A 14,193-nucleotide genomic window follows, 5' to 3' on the forward strand; every position below is an offset into this window, starting at 1 on the left:
ACACACACACACACACACACACACACACACACAGAAATATAGCGGCAAAGGTGTTAATTCACCCCTGATTTTGACTCTTCTGGAAGAGTCATGAAAGCGTTCTAGAGCCAGAGGAAACACCGCTCGGAATTCAAATGCTAAGGTAAAGGATGTCAGTGGGGCTTTTTGCTGCTGTGGCAAACCGGATGCAGAATTCTGAGAGACCTCCCCCTTCGCCAGCCTGCACAGCGGACAGACCTCAGGAAGGACCTTGCCACGTGTTTCAGGGGAAAACCACCTTCTGGATGCATCGCCGATAAAAAGGAATTCAACTTAGTGAAGCTCCCGGGGTCCCTTCCGCACGGGACACGTTAGAGCAGGACAGAGCAGGTGGAGATGTGACAGGCCCTCAGGCCAGAAGAGGCAGTTCTGGAGGCCAGAGTCTGAAGTCAACATGGTGGCAGGATTGGTTCTCTCCAGGGGAAGGTGTGGAAGAGAGTGCCTCATGCCTGTCTCTCTCTGCTCCCGGCGGTTCCTGAACTTCTGGCTGTTTCCTGTCTTAGAGACGCATCATTGTACCTGTGTCTCTGGCTTCACACCGCTGTCGTCCTACTGTGTGTGTCCTTGTGCCAGAATCTTTTAGGCTGTGAAGCTCCCACAGGGTGGATGGATTTTACTGCAACCACAGGAGCCTTCAAAATCAAGCTTTTTGCAGACTGTAAACAATCTTTTCTGCCTAGCCAGCCACTCAGTGTGATTTCTCCCCATTGCACGAAAGAGGGCAGCTCCTACTTGGGGGGCTGTGGTAGCAAAGTGTGGCAAACCCAGTGACTTTAACCACAAATTATTTCCTCACTGTTCTGGAGGAGGGAGGTCCGAGATGAGCCGGCCGGGCCACGCTCTTTCCGAAGGCTCTTGCAGAGAATCCGGACAAGCCTCTGTCCGAAGTGCTGGTCGTTTGCGAGTTGACAGGGGCATGTTCCCAATGTCCACATCGCGTTCCTCCTGTGTGCATGTTTCCGGGTGCAAGTTTCCTCCCTTGGTAAGAGACCGGTCATGCTGGATCAAGGGTCCATCCCACTCCACGATGACGTCATCTTGGTTGAGCTCGTCATAGCTGCAATAACCCTATCTCCAAAAAAAGTCACATCTTCAGTTACGAAAGGGTGGCATTTCAATACGTGCATTTGAAAGGGACACAATTCACCTCATAGAAACGACCTATGTGGTACTGACGGACATAAACTGGACATCACAGTATCTACAGACGTAGGTATAAAAAAATTGTTACAACAGGGCCATTGTGAAGACACCCGGAAGTGTGGAAAATGTGCAGACCGGCCAAGTCTCATGCGCACCAAAGCGCTTACAAATGCCCGCACGTCCGTGAACTCACGCATTGGGTCTTCAAGAGGATTCTGCCAAGACGATTTCTCTAGGAAACATTACAAGACTCGGGTCTATTGTCCTTGCCTCTGTGATTTTAGAGCAGTATCACGTGAGCTGGGATATCCATAGCGTGGCTGAGTAAACTCGTTTTGCGCTGTCCTAGATTCTGCGTGCATGCACGCCTTTGGATGAATTTCCAGTTGTTGACTACTCATTGCGTATTCCAAAACCAATGCATTATTAAATGAGCTACCCAGTTGCCCTGGTAAAGAACAGCCAGGGCAGGAACATGAAGCCCATTTAAGATACCTACGGCTCCAGTGACCATTAGGAACACTTAGCTGTCTCACACGGCACGTGCATTTCAATCTGTGACACCAATGAGCTCCTCACTGCTGCTGTGGACTTCACCTGTTCCATCTCTGACGACACCAGTGTTTTCCAAGTAACTAATAGGCTTCATTAGTTTCTGTGTAATGAGGGGGTGTAAAGTTGGAACCGGAGATTTGTTGAAGGTCTCTAAATGGAGCCAGACGAGAGACCGAAAAGGGCAGAAAGGAGGCGATTATGTGGAAAATCTTATCATTTCGATCGCCAGGAGCTAAAGGTGGCTGTGAACACATTAAGAAAGGCAGATGCAAATGAGTCTTTCAGGATTTCTCAAGCGTCGGCTAATAAAAAGTTTATACCACTCTTATAGCACCGTATATAGTCATGTATACAGTTTTGGCTTCACTTACTTTGCATTGTTTGGCATTTTTATGAATGGCCTCTCCCTGCTCCCTGAAAAATGCTTAGTTATTAGGCACACAGAAATGCCACAGGCAGGAACATCGGAAGGCAGTGCATTTAAAACTGGATTGTACAGTGATACGGCATTTCAGTGCTAGTTGAAGTAAAGAGCATGTGAGCCATAGGCTTCAGGACCCGGTGGACATGTACGTACCCTGGTCTAGGCGGATTATCATCGGGCAAAGGCTGGAGAACATAAGGACCCATGGTGCCATTCTGGTGCAAACTCACAAGGCTGGGTTTTGGTTGGTTGGTTGGTTGGTTGGTTGGTTGGTTGGTTGGTTTTTTTAATGAAATGGTTTTTGGGGTGTTAGTTAACGTCTGATTCTTGGTTTCAGCTCGGATCATGATCTGATGGTTTGTGGCATGGAGCCCTGCCTTGGGCTCTGTGCTGGCAGTGAGGAGCCTGCTTGGGATTCTCTCTCTCAAAAAAAGGAAAGAAAAGAAATGGTTTAATTCCATGTTTCCAAGGCAGTTGCTTTAGCTTCATGAAAATTATGTGATCTTCTTACCTGTTTAATTATATAATAGAGTTTTGACCCGACTTATGAACAATTTTACTCACATTATTGATACTATGGCTATATGTTTTTCAAGTTCCAAAACTGTGATCAATCCATGGAGGGTTTTGAATACTTTTGGTAGTTTTTAGAGACCCCCGAATTTCCCCTTGACCATCATACATGCAATGTCCTGCTAACCATTTACATGTGCTGTGAGAAGGAAGGTATAACCCCTATATCTATGAATGTCTCACAGTTACGACATATGGATGTGATATTCATAATTTTTTGTGTTTAGGATTTTGAAAATACCAAGAAAGACACGTTTCTTAAAGCCTTCATATTTGTAAAAACAACACATAATACACATCAATACACTCTTCATCATCAGATCAAACTAACCACTAAGAAAACCAGCATGGGGCTCCTGGGTGACTCAGTCAGTTGAGCATCTGGCTTCAGCTCAGGTCAGATCTCACGGTTTGTGGGTTCGAGCCCCACGTCGGGCTCTGTGCTGACAGCTAGCTCAGAGCCTGGAGCCTGTTTCCGATTCTGTGTCTTCCTCTTTCTCTGACCCTCCCCTGCTCATACTGTCTCTCTCTGTCTCTCAAAAATAAATAAGAAACAGAAAAAAAACGAGCATGAACCAACTTTCATATTCAAAATAAACACACATAAAGATCTGTGGACGTTTATAGTTTGTTGGACAAATGGGGGCTACACTTGTGTTGAGCAGAGCAGAGCACAGAGATCTTGAATCACTACATTGTACATCGGACACCGATGTAACATTTTGTTCACTATACTCAAATTAAAAAAACATTTAATCTGCTCATTTAAGTACACTTAGGATAACCTTCAGGTTCCTATAGGTCTTTTTAAAATTTAAAAACGGCGACAGATGGCAGCTACATTCATTGTGATGAGCAGTTCGTTACGTATATAAATGTCAACCATGTTGTATGGCGGAAGTTCACAGAAGACTGTCCCCAACTACTTCAATTGAAAATGTATACATATAGGGCGCCTGCGTGGCTCAGTCGGTTGAGCATCGGCCTTCATCTCTGGTCATGATCTCATGGTTTGTGGGTTCAAGTTCCACGTCACGCTCTGTTCGGACAGCTGGGAGTCTAGAGTCTGCTTCGGACTCTGTGTCTCCTTCTCTCTCTTCCCTTCCCCCACCCCTCTTGCACTTTTTCTCTCTCAAAAAGAAACAAACATTAAAAAAGTATATATGTGTATCGTAAGCAACTGGGAAGTGACCCTCCGTGATGGAGAATCCCAAGGGCAGCCCACGTCACCCCAGCTCCTGGTGGCCCTACCGTGTTTAATGCTCTCTCCTTGAGTGTCAGTGAGACTTTGGACTTGCTTGAACCAGTAGACCATGACAAATATAGTCAGAGCCTCTTCAGGATTGGGTCACCTTCTATGGCTTTTGTTCAAGTTTCCTTACATAAGACTTCATCTTTCTGGCAGAGTCGCTCTGGAGTCCTTCTCTCTTTGCCCCTGAATCTGAAGAGGGAAGCTTCCGTTTTGGGAGAAGGACCGTGGGAACGCTGTGTGGCCACAAGGTGCTGTGCACGGCCCCGAGGACCTTGGAGTGGCCATGACCTCACAGTCAGCGAGGAGCTGGACTCTCAATAGGACACCCACAAGGAAGTGAATTCTGACAGCAGCCTAAGTGGCCCTGGATGTACATCCCCCCCACACAAGCTTTCGGATGAGAATGCGGCCCCCACTCACACAGTCATCATGGCCGTGCAGAGCTGTGCTACGCAGCGCACACACTCCGGACCCAGACAGGCCGTGACCTGATAAGCAGTTGTTGCTTAGAGCCGCTGAACACGGATGGTTTCTGATGCAGATTAAAAACCCATCGTTCTGGCGCATGATGCTGTGACACACGGTGCCGGCGGCGTGTGAGGGAATCATGCGCGTCGCTGACCTTGTGTTTTTTAAATTAACTGCCATTAGATTACTTGATCTTTTTATTTTCCATTTTTTCAATGTTTGTTTTTGAGTGTGAGAGATGGGCAGAAAGAGGATCCGGTGCAGGCTCTGAGCTGTCCATACAGAGCCCAATGCGGGACTTGAACTCAGAAACTGCAAGATTATGACCTGAGCTGAAGTTGGAATGTTTAACCGACTGAGCCACCCAGGTGCCTTTTTATGTCCATTTTTAATTTGCCTTCTTGGTTTGGGAAAGGAGAGGGTTAATACTCTGTTCAAACATGTTTTTGAAGATGGTGCCAACAGGTATTTTAGAATCACGCTGCTGGGCATCCTCATTTATTGACAAGACCACAGCATGCACATGGTTAAAGATTTTTTTCTGCATGAAAGTTGCTCTTTGACCTATGTATTCTTGAATTCCAACTTTTTTGGGGGGATTACTTATTGCATCTTAACCTCTTTGCTCATCAATTTTAGAACACCTTGTCAATTTCCACAAAAAGATGCCTATTTTCTCTGAGAAGACACTGAATTTGGTTTAAGAACATCTATCATTTTTAACAGTACTGAATTTCCTTACTACAAATATTCACACTTCTCCATTTTTAACAAATTTTAAACAGTATTTTGAGCTTTTCTCCCCAAAGATCTTGTGCATTTTGGGTATAATAGTAAGTGATTTAAGAAAATACTTCAAACATAAAATGTGAAAACAGTAAGTGATTGATTTTATGTTTTTTATCAGTATTATAAATAAAATCCAAAAATTTCCCATCCCCAACCCCCACCACATATCCAAACTTTCTGGATGTTGACATCCATTCTTACGTCTAGATCTGTATTTAATTTATATTTAGGTATGCATATTCAAGGAAATTTGATTTCAATTTGGACATAAAATATTTCATCTTCTCCATACACTTGCCTGTGTTTTTGCCATTAAGTTTTTCTTCAACTACACGCCTCATCGATTTATTCTTACCGGCAGATGTAGACCTAGGTTGCTCTGCGAATGCAATTATGTGGATAAACTATAATTTATTTACTCCTCTGTCTATACATTCAGGTGCGAAAGCAGCCTACTTAGAGTTTTTCGCTGTGGAAAACCGGCAGGCAATGGGCAGCTTGGGTGTTGGAGAGGGATGTGAACATGGAAATCGGAGCTCTGGGTGGAGACTGAAGGGTACTGGTGTGCTGCCGCCTCGGGGGCCTGTCGGTCCAGGAGGGTCGGCTCTGCACACGTGCCCACACGCCAGCGTATACGGTTACCTGCGTTCTCCTTCCCTGTCGGTTAATCAACCACGAATACATTGCCAATTCTTTTCATTTCTGGGCTCGGCGCACAAGGGGAGGTGGCCAAATATTTTAACTTCCGGGATTTTCTCATTATTGGATTTCATCAATATCCACCACATGCCAAATGTAGTGTATCACCAAAGTGCTTGCCAACTGCTTGCTAAGCTCATTCAGGCTTCGTTCTTTCTGGTAAGTTCCACCTGAAACGTCCGCCTCCCCATGCTGTGTGTTGTTAAAACGTTTTCCTTCATGATGCCATTCTCTTTGCAACAGTGAAAGGGGAGATTAAGTCTAGCTCTTCTACTATTACCAAGCGGTGCTGCATTTTGTCATGTTATGGGCTGCAAATTTGTTTCCTCACTTTACCTGTTTTCTAGGGGGCACCTAGAAAAAAAGAGAAAATCAAATATTTTTCCAATGGCAATGGAAATTCTAAAGGTTTTATTTTTAATACGCCTTCAATTCTTTCTCACGCATCAGACGTGACGTTCAGCAAAACGAATCATTTCAGCATTTCGGAGAAAATTTTTCAAAGAAACCAACGGGGAAGGTGCGAAATGGATCAAATGCCATTATTTCCAGGCCTGGACTTTTGAGAGAGAGAGAGAGAGAAAATCTCTGTAATGGATGGGTAGCTCCACAGCCTTTTACATCGTTAATGTGCCTGTCAGCTTTCCAGAAATACAAGACATGGGAACTGCCACTGCGGTGTCGTGGCTCGTGGTCCTGTGCTCTCCACTCCACAGGTGTGTTGGTGGCTTCTCATGCTGGCTGGCCCCACCCCCCTCACCACTGTTCGCTGGCAGGGTCGCCCCCCATCAGCCGCTGCACTGCCCAGGCTGCAGGCCACACGGGGGGCCTCTGACCGTGACCTGTCACAGCGCCCTCCTGCTGAACGCAAGCCCAGCATCTTGATCATGAGCGGCGGTTGGACGGGAATGTCTAAGGACCGTGCTTGTTGTCCGGCTTCCCTGGGTGTCCACCTGTGTCCTCAGCGTGAGCCTGGTGCCGTCCATACACAGGTGGGGGTTTAGGTCCGTCACTCCGAAGCCCTAGAACTTGGAGCTGACTCTGCTGGTTTGTTTTTGAACACTGTTTTCAAGTTTATTAGTTTTGAGAGAAGAAGAACCAGCAAGGGAGGGGTAGAGAGGGAGGGATAGAGAGAATCCCCAGCAGTCTCTGCACTGTCTGCACAGAGCCTGATGTGGGGCTGGAACTCACAAACCATGAGATCAAGACCTGAGCTGGAGTCAAGAGTTGGACGCTTAACCGATGGGGCCACTCAGCTGCCCCTGACTCTGCCTGTTTTCTAAAAGACCTCCCAGAGCCCTTCACCCTGCAGCTGAGCGAGGGGCCACGCTCCAAAACTTGGAATCTGGGGTCCGTTTATCATTTGATGAAGCACCAGAGAAAATGAAGCCTTTCCAATAAAACCACATATTTTCTTCACGAGACACAAACCTTGTGTGTCCCTACAGGGTTCCATTTTGCATTAGGTGTATCAAAAGCTAAAAAACATTCTCTATTTCATAACCAAAATTATTGCAATGAGTGTATATTTTTGTTTTATTCTGTATTAGTTGTCCTCTTTCAACGAATGGCTAACTGTATAAGCCAAATCCCTCTGGATCTCTTTATAGAAAATATATATTCTTGTTTTATGTGTATTAGATAATATATTCTCTGCCTAGAAAGACAGCTTTCCATACACTTATAGACACACCTGGAAATATAAATACACATGTGCACACATAAGTAATGTGTATATAATGCATATGTCTATATATAAAGTATATGTATATATTTATTATATGTATATGTATTTAATACATACAATATATGATGTAGACATATATGTATATAATGTGTATCAACTATATGTTAAGATTGTATATGTATATAATTTTGTAATTTACACATGTGTGTGATAACTGTATATATATGGGTGTATAATTTATACATGTATATGATATATAATTTATACACGTATATGATATATGTATACAATATATAATATATGTATATGTTACAAATATATAATATGTATATGATATAAAGTATATGGACATATTATATAATGTATACTATACACATGTGTGTGATATCTAAGTATATTTACATAATACCTATGATATATAATATACACATATGTATAGAATGTATATAAAATATATGTGTACAAGTATATGTATATAATGTTATACACATATGACATATAATATGAATGTATGTAAGATATACATGTACATGGCATGGAAGTATAATATATAATGTACATATGTAATAAACACATGTATACCATATATAATTATTTGCATACAACATATACATATATTATGTAAATATACTATATGTCAATGCATAAAAATAAATATACATGCCTGCATATATTTTCATATGTGTATTTAGGAGAAGGTGATGTGTGTATATGCCTTGCTGTCAAATCTGTTAAATTCAGAAGAACAGGATAGCTCTCATTTTCAATCCTGGCTTTTGATGGTTGAGAGAGCGTATCCACCATCGATGTATCTTATGAAAACCTACCAACCATTTGGCAGGTGACATTCTCCCTCCTGTGTTGCCAAGTCCCTTCAGAGTTATGCACCAAGGGCTCTGCCCACACCGAACTCCTGGGATGGAGTGCTCACAGGCCCTGGTCCCTAAGTTCTCACGCTCCCCCACGTGAGTTCCCAGAGTGTGCCCACTGCTCTCCATGGGGATTCTGCTTCCTTCCGTATTTTGGCTGACGGGAGAAATCTGACCCCTGAACCACACAGGCCTCTGACAGCACGCTGGACATATCAGCATGTCTTCATTTCCCCCACTGAATTACTCGGTTGATGCTTTTCCCTCACTGCGGTTCATGAGCCACTTTTCCACAGCCTTCAGAACACAGACTTAGAAAGGAACAGTCTTCGTTTGTGCAAATGAGATAGAGATGGGCTCTTCTTAAAAAACCATAGAGAGGAAAATCCATTTTTAATAAAATTATATTTGTCCTACTATCCGATGCAGCATTCACAAGACAACGCTTCGATATCGTTGCAGGAGACCCATAAACACTTCAAAGAATGTCCTTTGCACAATAAAGATGCCGCCTTTTAATAGTGATGCTCTCATAATTGGAAGAGATGAAAGCCGTCCATCTGCATCGAGTGTTTTGTTGTTGGCAGTGTTTCATGGCAAAATTTCAGGGTTATTCATCTTGACGGACGACTGGGTTATTTCTTTCTAATCAAAGCCTCCGTGTACAGAATCCTCTTTCCTATCTAAGGATGTTACTGATGGTTTTGCTCTTTGATGTCAATGATTGATAGATATCATGTTGCTGCCGCAGTGGCGGGCGGAATAAACGTGGGAGGCCAACCCTTTTCTGGTCATAACCGCAGTCCCACAGGGGCCCGGGATCCCTCTTGGTGTTTTCCTTGCTCATCTGTGCAGGGATCCTTTTTGGAATGCATCGTTCTCCTAAGTTCTAGAAGCCTGTCGGCCCCACAGGGCTAACGTTTCCGGCTCAGGAACTCCCAGTCTCAGCTGCAATCTCCTCGTGGATTCCTTATTCCAAGTCCCACAGGTGCCAGGGACGTCGCCTGGCCCCTCGGTTTAAACCCGCGTGGACAACAGTGTGCAGCTGTGCGTGCCAGACACGCGTCCAGGGCAAGTCCCCAAGGGAGTCTGCAAACAACGTTTGCCTTTTCTGTGTCGTCTTCCTGGGCGGGTACACTCGCTTCCTGCCTGAACCCCTCATTGGCATCAGAAAGAGTCTATTCGTGTCCGTCGTGGCTGGAGCGCTGAAAGCCTTAGCCCTCGCCAGTATGAGCGGCTCCACAGGGCTCCGTGCCTTGTCCTTCTACCTGCAGCCCCGCTTGGAGACCTTGGCTTCCATCCTCCATCTTTCCGCGTGATTTCTGCGAAATGCACTCGAGGCACCGGGGAGCTTGGGAAATGTGTGAGTATTTGCACACTGTCCTCTGACCTTCTGGTGCCCCAAGCCGGGGTGCAGCAAGCCGGAGGTGCAGCTGTCTAACCGCCGCCGGGGATCCTGCACGCGCTTGGTCAATAAACCAGCCGCCGACAGTGGGTGGTGCAGAATTCCGCTCTTCGGCACTCACTCCGTAAGGCTGAAAACAAACTTTAACCAACGCACCTGCACCCATAACCTTGATGCGTGGCCACAAAGGAGCAGCCGCTTTTTCATAGACAAGGCATCTCCCAGTTACGGAGCGTGGTTTAAATCAGAGAGGTGTTGCTACCTTCCCTTTCCTAGCAGAGTTTCTGTATCTCTGAAAACACACATGACTTAGAATGACGTCATTCTCTAACCCAACATACGGGTTATGCACAGAGGACAGCTTGGTAGCCTTCCAGGGAAGCACGAATATGATTTCTGAACACGCACAGGACGCCCCAAGCTAAAGTTAGCACAGCATGCTCCCTGCGGGCTCTCCTAGAACAAGGCGTGGGGCGTGGGAGTGAAGTGAAATGAAGCCATGACAGTGGGTACATCTGGAATGTCACACGGCCCCCCAGCGTGGGCCAGATGCGAGTCAGTGAGGAGGAACGGGACAACAGCTCCGCCTCTGTGCACAGCTCAGAGACGGGAAGGGCCGGACTTGATGTCCCTGCCACACGCCCTGTCCACGGCGGTGTCAGCGCAGCCGACCCTGACGCCACTGGGCATCCGGACCACCAGGTGCTCATTCCACCGCAGGCAGGCCTGACGCCCGCACTTGGGGGCAGGGACGCAGAAGCTCCTTCTGGCTGACGGGCTGGGGCTGCTGTAGACATCATGTCCATCTTCTGGAGGAACTTCTGCAGCGGGACATACGGTTCCTATTTGTGACTTTGAGGCCAGACACAGCAATGGAGCCTGGCCCTCTGAGAGCACCAGAGCCACACGGAGAGAAAACTGACCGTGCCTGCCCGCACAGGATGCAACCTTTGGTGTGCAGAGATTCACGGCTTTTACACCAGCACTGCCATACAAACGTCTGCTCTCCCTCCCCCGAAAATCAAACACCGAGAAAATGAACCATCGACCCGTCTACAAACACGTTCCGATATCCGTATCTAAAAGGTCAACTGAAGCCAAAATCATCACTCCCCTCCCCCCGTAATGATTCTTTATAGGAAATATGTGGTGTGGGCAATTTCAGCAGAATGCTAGCAATTAATTTTCTGAGATAGCAGCAGTACATTTGTATTTTTAAAATTCTCTATCATTGCAGAAAACAAACAGAAGGTTGCCACAGACTCATCAAGGCTCATGGAATGCCGAGACACACACTAAGCTCTTCTTAATACTGTGACCTGTTAGGCACTGATATTAATAAATTGCGCCAGAGAATAATTCCATGGAAACATTATCACACAAACAAGGTATTTGTTTTGACCAAGACTGATACTGCTCTAGCCATGCCGCTTTCGACTCCTGACACAGACCCTGAGAAAGGCCAGATAGAAGAATTCAGTCAAACCACAGTCCCATGCTACCCGGATTCCAAGAAGTTTCTTTGAATGTTGTCTACATTGCTAAACTTCTGACATTGTACCTTTCAGGTGCACTGTGTAAAACAGCTACATGATTTAAGGAGCCTCCTCATAATTCTGCTAATAACGACCTCATTGCATTAGTTATCTTGGTGGCAAAACCCTTGGGAATCAGAGAGAAAAGAAATTTCTGAATTGCCTCCATGATCCTAAGTAGAGTTTTGCACAATTTATTTCCCTAGAGCATTTAGATGCACATATCATATCTATTTATTGCATACATGTATATATATTTTCCTGCATCTGTATTATAATAATAATATAACTAGGTGAAGCATTTCTTTAAAAAAACTTTTAAATGTTTATTTTTGACAGAGAGAGAGAGACAGAGCGTGAGTGGGGGAGGGGCAGAAAGAGAGGGAGACCCAGAATCAGAAGCAGGCTCCAGGCTCTGAGCTGTCAGCACAGACCCTGACATGGGCCTCAAACCCATGAACCATGAGATCATGACCTGAGCTGAAGTCAGACACTTAACCAACTGAGCCACCCAGGGGCCTCCAGGTTAACTTTTCCTTCTTCCCTTCCTCCCTCCCTTCCTTCCTTCCTTATTTTAAATGTTTATTTTTGAGAGAGAGAGAGAGCACAAGAAGGGGAGGGTCAGAGAGAGAGGGAGACACAGAATCTGAAGCGGGCTCCAGGCTCTGAGCTGTCAGCACAGAGCCCGACGCGGGGCTTGAACCCACAAACTTGACATCAAGACCTGACCCAAAATCCAACCGAGCCACCCAGGCATCCGTAGGTTAACTATTTCTGATGGTTACCTGAGATTTCATTAAGACACTGAATTTTAGGGAAGCATCGTCATATTCTCCTAGAAAACGACACAGTGAGTATATTTCCACACGTGACTCCTATAGTGTCTGACCACCTCTTTCCCTCAACTCACAATGATTCTTCAAGAAAAGTTTGTTTTGGAAATGTTTATCTAAAAGTTCCTTGTAGGGGCACCTGGCTGGCTCCGTTAATTCAGCATGCGACTCTTGATCTTGAGGTCAGGACTTTGAACCCCACACTGGGCACAGAGCTCACCAAAGTAAATAAAAAATAAAAGTTATTTAAAAATACAGGTTATGTTAAGTTTTTTAGATACAAATTTCTTGTAGATATCAGATACCTAATCTCACATTCCTCCTTTTTGTATTTCTGCAATTATGTACGTACAAATAATTATTGCTTTAATTAGCTTCGATCTGTTTGGGTTGGTGTGTCGGGACCCCTGGGGTCCTTCCTCACGGTCACTGGTGCCATTCACGAGGGCTTTACCTGCATGACCTAATCAGTTCCCAGCCTCCCCTCTGAAGGCCAATGGAAAGATCTGGATTTTAAGACATGAATCTGGGGAGGATGTAAATGTGGATTCCCCAACACAGGTGTTTTTACAGAGCCACACGATTGCACTTCTTTTAGTAAAAACACACACACACACAACAGTGTTAATATACTAAAAAAAAAAAACCACATGAGACACATCGCTGTTCAGTTTTTGTAGGATGGTTTGGAAGTTCTCTCTCAGATGACTTTGAACTTGCTGCTTTACTTCTCCCACTCAAAAATAATTAAAACACTTCTCATGAACGGACCATGTCAGAATGACAGATAACACAAATACAGTGACTGGGGTCTATCAGGTAACGTAGCAGGTAATGATATGTAACCGTTTTATAAATTAGAAGGCTCACGTAGATTCAGAAAAAAACTATATAGAGATTAATGAGCTCTTAAAGATGTGTTTACAAAGCCACATATTTGTAAAGTCAAAGAATAAAACAGCTAAAGCAACTATAATTTTATTTTAGAGAGAACATTGCACATTTTCAAGGGAAACTGTTTTCTAGATTATTTAATCCAGGGGGACTGTTCAATGGCTTGATGGTAGCTATTTAAGGGGGAATCATCACCAGATTATTTCTCCATGCAGCAATATTCCAAATTAGGTCATGAGAACAGACTCATCTCGGTTACATTGACGTCCCTCTGCACGGAGAACAATACTCTGGTCTGAATCAATGAGAACTTCCTAAAGACATTGATTACGTGCTGAGTTATAAGTATGGATTGATGTATAAAGATGAACCTCTTTTGAGAGCAAATTGCACTGAGACGTGACAGAAGATTTTTGGTTGACTCACTTAAAAATTTTACGAGAAGGAGAGGGAGACACAGAGCATGAGCAAGGGAGGGGCAGAGAGAGAAGGAGACGCAGAGTCTAAAGCAGGTTCCAAGCTCCAAGCTGTCAGCACAGAGCCTGGCGTGGGGCTCAGACTCACAAACCACGACATCACGAGTTGAGCTAAAGTCGGACGCTTAACCAGCTGAGCCATCCAGTAAAATCTATGGGCTTGCAAAGACTCAGGACAACCCCATTTGTCATAATTTTGCTTCCCCCTCCCCAGCAGGGATATTCGATCACTTTAAGTGATACGGCCTTGAACTCAAACAACAAAAGAGAGGTCAAGGGGAAGTCGAATGTCTGCCCAATGGACAGGACGCCATGCTGGTTTTGATTCCTTGTAGGTAAAGCATGAAGAGGCTCTCGGATGCTGATGTGATAAATGGCAGCGAAGGACGCCTCCACAGAAAGCATGCAATGCGGGCTCGAGTGAGTTTAAGGATCCCAGACAGGACGCCTACGTGGCTCACTCAGTGAAGCATGTGACTTCTGCTCACGTCATGATCTCACACTTTGTGAGTTGGAGCCTCACGTTGGGCTCTGCTCTGACAGCTGAGAGTC

This window comes from Suricata suricatta, chromosome X, assembly GCF_006229205.1.
Source record: "Suricata suricatta isolate VVHF042 chromosome X, meerkat_22Aug2017_6uvM2_HiC, whole genome shotgun sequence".
In the NCBI taxonomy this organism is placed as follows: domain Eukaryota; kingdom Metazoa; phylum Chordata; class Mammalia; order Carnivora; family Herpestidae; genus Suricata; species Suricata suricatta.